This window comes from Schistocerca americana, chromosome 7, assembly GCF_021461395.2.
Source record: "Schistocerca americana isolate TAMUIC-IGC-003095 chromosome 7, iqSchAmer2.1, whole genome shotgun sequence".
NCBI lineage: Eukaryota > Metazoa > Arthropoda > Insecta > Orthoptera > Acrididae > Schistocerca > Schistocerca americana.
The window spans coordinates 292,091,419-292,097,916 of record NC_060125.1 but is presented as its reverse complement, the minus strand read 5'-3'; positions in this window follow the sequence as shown (position 1 = coordinate 292,097,916).

The window sequence follows — 6,498 nt, the reverse complement described above, 5'->3', positions numbered from 1 at the left end:
AATAATCCCGCTAAGTGCGAGCCATTTGCTGTGATCGGCGTCCTGCTCGCAGAAGAATAACACCTGCCGAAATTTTTTCGTGTATCAAAACGGTTTACGGCGAAGGTGTTAGAAACAGATCTAGTTTGTTTACGTGGTGTAGGGAACTTTTTGAAGGCAGGACAAGTGTTGTGAGGAATACCGGAGTGGAAGACCTCCCATTTTCACTGATTAGTTGGTGCAAAAAACTGAGGATATTCAATGCAACTGGATGAAATTTCAGTGATCTTTCCACAGCTCTCGGGATCTCTCTTATACGAGACACTTACAGAAACGTTGGGATACCGTAAACTGTTCGCGTGAGTGGTCCAAAACTGCTGCCTCAGCAGCACTAGAAAAATCGAGTCAATAACACCCGTGCTTTTCATAAGCGACTTCAATTGGAAGGGTGGATTTTCTGAGCTCTGTTGTGACTGTAGATGAATCCTGTTTGGCTCATTACACCTCTGAGACAAAAAAGACAGTTATCACAGTGGTGTTACACCAACTCCCCATCTGGCAAAAAGTTCAAAAGTTACAGTTTCTACAAAAAAATCATAGCCTCAGTGCTTCGGGAACGAAAAGGAACAGTTTTGGTGCGATTACTACCAAGGGGGAGGGGGAGGGGACAATCAATGCACAACGATTCTGCGAGAACCCAAAGATCCTCAAATTGAACTTTCAAAAACGAAAGAGGAGAATGTTGGGAAGAGGAGTGCACTTGTAGCAAGACGACGTTCGTCCCCACATAATCATAGCCAACACGGTGCTCTAGAACTCATTTGGTTGGGATGTTTCCAACCACCCCTCCTATTCCCCTGACATGGCGCCTTCAGATTATCATCTTCTCACCTCCGTTAGAGCACACGTCAGTGGAACTGAGTTTCTTTCCGTCGAGCATGTGCAGAAAGTAATTTTGTAGTAGGGGAAAGAACTGGTGTCACGGCCCACCACATGCAATGAATGAGATATAGATTACGTGGAAAAAACGTCAACAAATGTACCAACCATACTCTGTATCTCTTTCTAAATGATAGAAAAAAACTGGTACACGTACCTTCTGAACATGCCTTCTTTTATCGAAATTTGTAGAATTCAAAATAGTCTTTGGCCACAAAGATCTATATCTTTCTATACACAGTTTCTACCTAAATGATCATCATCAGATATACTGTATTAATAAACCAGTACATAAAACGTACATATGTTTTAGCCATGATAGGCACCATGAAAATGTGTGAAACATGACCCCTATATAGATGGTGACCCTACTTTATTGGCTAGCATCATGCAGTTCTATAGCTTTTGACGGTGACTTTCTGGCCTAGAGGGTTATTTAAGTTTCATTTACTATAAGGGCGATCAGAAAGTTTCCGTTTGTGCGCGTTGCTGCAGCCTATATGCAACCGAGCACGATTGAGATGTGATTGTATACAATGACCGCCATATAGATAAGAGTTAAGTCCGGCATTCGAACGCAAATTTAAAGTTTAGGAGGACTGACACATCTGATAATTATATGGATTCATTATAAAATAAAAGAAAAATATTTTACGTCCAAAGACTGATTTGAATTCAATGAAATTTGAACTCTGGACCATTCTGTGCGAACAATACGAGACTGGAATAGAAGGGAGAACCGATAGAGGTACTCAAAATACCCGCCACCACACACCGTCAGGTGGCTTGCGGAGTATGGATGTAGAAGTAGATACCTCCTTAACGGTGATTGTCACGTCCCATTAAATACTCTCTAGCTTGTAACCGTGGCACGTACTGGAAGTGATTCATACATATTACACTTAAAGGTCTCTCTCTCATTGATACCCTGTATGTCTAGTGTTACGAATGACTCCGTGACAAAAACAATAACAACAAGAAGCCGCTGTTCTCAGGTTAATGAGAATAAAGATTTTATCAATTTGTAGCCATGTGTCACCAGTACACAGTTTTGTAATGGTTATGTTTTACATTGTGCTAAGCTAATAGATTTCAGTTTTCATGACGGCATGCTGTATGTCGCATATACTCTATGATAATAGACAGACAGGAATACAAAATTTATTTTTAAGGTAAGGTACGGTAGAAGTACGTTATAAAGATGAGTGATAAGTTTAGAGCTCACTTTCAAATTTGTACGATAATGCAGGGGTTTTCGTTACCGTATGTATTCTGCGCCATCCAAGGTTTCCCTTGAATCCAGTGGTTTTGTCTTTAGAATATAAATGTATCGTACGCTGTTAGAGAGTGGAAAAGTAGAGATACATTGTCAATGTGGTTCGATGAACACTGCCAGGCTCTTAAGTGTGAACTGCAGAAGAGTCGTGTAGACCTAGACGTAGAAACGAATTTCGCAACGAGATCGCATTCAATGCTATTTATTCCTGATGACCCGTTTCAATAGCTAAGACTGTCACTTTTTTACTTTTTAATAGCTAGTTGTTATCCATCGAGTTCCATTATGGTTGTAACACTCGTGCCATGTTGGCATAATAGTGGATGGTAAGCAGCATATCCCACACCGGTTTGCTAAACATGTAAACAGGTTTTTCACAGCGGAACTAAACGCATTACAAGATTTTTTCTTTGTAGGATCAAAAGAGCACATTCCTATTTGCTGAAACCGGTTATCAGGAATGAGTAGCACTGACTGTAAACTTGGCCATTAAAAGTTTCTTAAGAGCAATTACAAATTGCTCCTTGCCATTCCTAAACTAAAGTCCGTCCGAAAAGGCCTCGGAAGGCTCCATGATACCTGACGCACCGCCGTGTCATCCTCAGCTGCGAGCCGTCACTGAATAAGGAGCATACCACCCTCAGCCATTCTCAGTTCACGATACCAGAGCCGCTACTTTCAGTCAAGGAGATCCTCAGTTGGGCACACAAGGGCTGAGTGCACCCAGCTTGACAACAGAACCCGGCAGACTCGGACCTCCCCACGTGCCAGCCAAGCCCGACTTCTCTTAACTTCGGTGACTTGACTGGAACCTGGGTTACCACAATCGCAAGGCTGTTGGCCTTTCTCATATCTAATTGTTAGAAATGTCAAACCAACTTCTGGTTAAGGACAGCCTACCTTAGCGCTAGTGTCTGATTCGTTTACAAACCGTTTGTAATCCAGTCTGAAACGAATGTACTTCGCCCCTGCTCGTAGGACTCGCTGCGACGGGAGGCGGAGCAGTGGCGCCGTGACGCGGTGCTGGCCGCCGCGACGTCGGCCGCGGCCACCGCCAGCGCCGCCCCGCCGCTTGCCGCCCCCGCAGACGTGGAGGCGGCGAAGGCGGCGCTGGACGCCCTGGGCGAGCAGCTGGAGGCGGAGCGCGCGCAGCGGCTGCGCTCGGAGGGCGAGTACGACGAGCAGCTGGCCAGGCTCAGCGGCGCCGTGGCCACGGCCAGGGACCTGCACAGGTGAGGGGCGGCCGTACCCGGCTCTGACGATGTAACGCACGCGGCTGGAACTAACGCTATTCCACAGACTAGGCGGCATACACAACTGCAAGGAAAGTGACGTAAATAAGACAACTAGAGGACAAGTCACGCTTTATCATGCTCAGATGTATTCGAAAGACCTGAACTGCGTTCCGCCTAATTTGCGTGCTTAATACCATCATATTATCATTCCAGAAGGTGGGATTCCCTGGCCCTCGATCGTTTGTCATTTTTTCCTCTTGGAAAAGTTTCACATGCATATGGTAAGAGCGTACCCAGAATCTCTAAAAGCTCACTTTTCTCTTTCGACAAGGCCGTTGTGTAAGGCCCATATAACGGATCTCATAGGCTGTCTAGGTTGATGATATTTTATTCTGCATTCGAGAATAGGTATCAATTTGAAAAGCGTCTTAACTGTAAGCATGGGCTACATGTTCAGGGGAAGTTTCTAACAAAGAGAAATGTCATTCATTACGCGGGCACTATTAGACTTGTGGCAGTGTTGCGTATCTTGCAGCCATCTGTGGTGTGCAACGAAACTATTGGAAATTGGGCGTGACAGAATTAGCAGAGGTATCAACGTGCTTGTATGAAGCTTGGTATGATGAAAGGGGCATCTTAGATTGAGACGTCCCCTTAGGAATATTTAAAAATGACAGTGCTGGGAAACCTCTTACGTTATTTAATTTTCGAACAACTGAACGTACTCAGACATTTCTCTCTTTACTTATTCTGATCAACACTAAACTGACACACAATATTTCTAGCGCAACTCAATCTGACTTTCAATGATCCCTACAAAAGAATGGCCCTGACATACCTCACAAAAATCTTCGTTACTCGAACTACTGCAATACAGCGAGCGCCAATACTGCCAGCTACATAAAGGATTCTAACATACTGAAGGCACTAACTACTGATAGGCATAGTTAGCAAATGAAAGATTTTGATAGAGAACAAACAATGTACTTACCTTAATAATGTTCAAAAGTCATCATATATATATGTTCATCATATTCAGTATTAAAAATTTGCTCTTTCTGATGGACACGCGTCCAGATCGTCCGCTCTCAAGATTCTGCCATCTCTCTTCCCACATCCATCACTGCTGGCGGCTCACCTCCAACTGCGCAACGCTACGCGCTGTTCACATCCAACTGCCCAACACTACAATAGCGAATATTCCAACAATGCCAACCAGCCACAGACTGCTCACAGCACAGCCAGTGATTTTCATACAGAGTGCTACGTGGCGTTGCCAACATAAAAACCTAAACAGCCTACTTACATAGACCCCATGCTCCCCACAAAAATTTTTACAAATTGTTTTGCGCAGTGGCCGATAATGACTTGATAAAATTTTTCATAATTACAATAACAAAGATATCAAATGCTCACACTTATTGATGCAATTTTGGTCAAAAGCAAAAATTGTTCTCATGGAGACAGTCCCGATCATTCATCACAATAGTAATTACAGTTTTCTTTTTTTTTCTCAAAGTCTGAGCAGTAAAAGAAAATGCACATGGATGTAGTGGATTTCCATGCACTCTTGAAGAAGTAGTGTTGTCCTTCCAACGGAAAGACAGTGCTGTCTCTTGACATGCAGATAGGTAATGGGGCACAACAGAGCAAATCCACAACTGAGTCAGTCAAAGTTTTGAAGAATGTTGGTAGGTAGGTCATTACAGAGCAGACCCACTGTAGTCCTGGTAGAGAGTATGGTACCGGTGGGCCATCAAAGGTGCAGACCCACTGCAGTCCTTGTAGATACGGTCAGTAACCATCTGTTGCGACTGTGCAAGTGCACAATCACCGTCGAAGAGATTTGCGGACAATATAGCAAGTCCATAAACCACCACTTGTGGACTAACAAAGTTTTGGAATTGTCCATAGAACCAGCAATGCTGTTAACCAGTTCCTTGCTGAATTATTAACACACGTGCAAACACTAACAGTCCCAACTTCTCACATATTGTTCATATACTATGACCAACAGAAACGTGTGCAGCGAAATGAAACTTAATTTAGTAGCGTCGTGATATAATCGTGTAGCTGTCAAAGAAATCGAATGCAAAGTCATCTTTAATCTCACAGAAAGTACTTCAAATAAAGAATGTCTTTTGAAGTAAACCAAAATATTGCATTAAAATCTCATTAGAGGTATATGTTCTAAGTATGTAAGCCATATATTCGATATGTAATTGTGCAACTAACAAACAAGAATGTACAAATAACAACGCTGTGTCGTCTGTTCACTGTAACAATGCATTCGTAATTCATGTTTAAATAAGATCTCTTGGTTCTTGACTGGATAATTAACTTCAAACATTGTTGCATGTTAACAGTTTCTAAGTGTGACAAAGCGTATTAGTAACATGAAATGAAAAGTTTTATCGCAAAAACTAAGTTAAAAAGTAGATTATCTCTCAATAAAGGGTTTTACATGTGAAATGTGGTGAAATCTTTTACCCTTTCTAGTGCGCAGAGCTACAATTTCAAAGCAAATATCATGTTGCATATGTCAGTAAAGAATGCTCAAACTATTATCAAGGTTAGCGTCTATGTTATTTTTCTCTGAACCAGCCGGCGCACGTGGATGCCTGCGGTGCGAGTCATTGTCTATCTCTTTGTTGGCGTGCGTCGTTGTTAGGATTAGGAGACCTAACTTCTATAAATTCACCTTGTCGAGAGGGCCCTGCCCTGTTTGAATCCTGCCAGTTCTGATGAAATTCAGTTCTGTCGTTACGATTATGTCGTCTATCGTCATGTCGGTAGATTCCATAGTTTCTTTCTTGTCGGTCACGTGGTGGAGAATTTCTCCCTGAATCGCAACTGCACGGTGGACTGTTGCGTCTGAAGTTATTCTGTCTCCCTTGATAATAATTGTTTTGGTTCTCATATTGTCTGTTTATATGGTTGTCCCTATCATAGTCATTACCGCGGAGAGCTGATCTATTCCTGTGATTATTATTACTCTGTCAGTGGCTGTCATATGGGTGGTGTCTGTTTTGGTCACGATTTGCGTTGTAAGAATAGCATTGTCGTGTC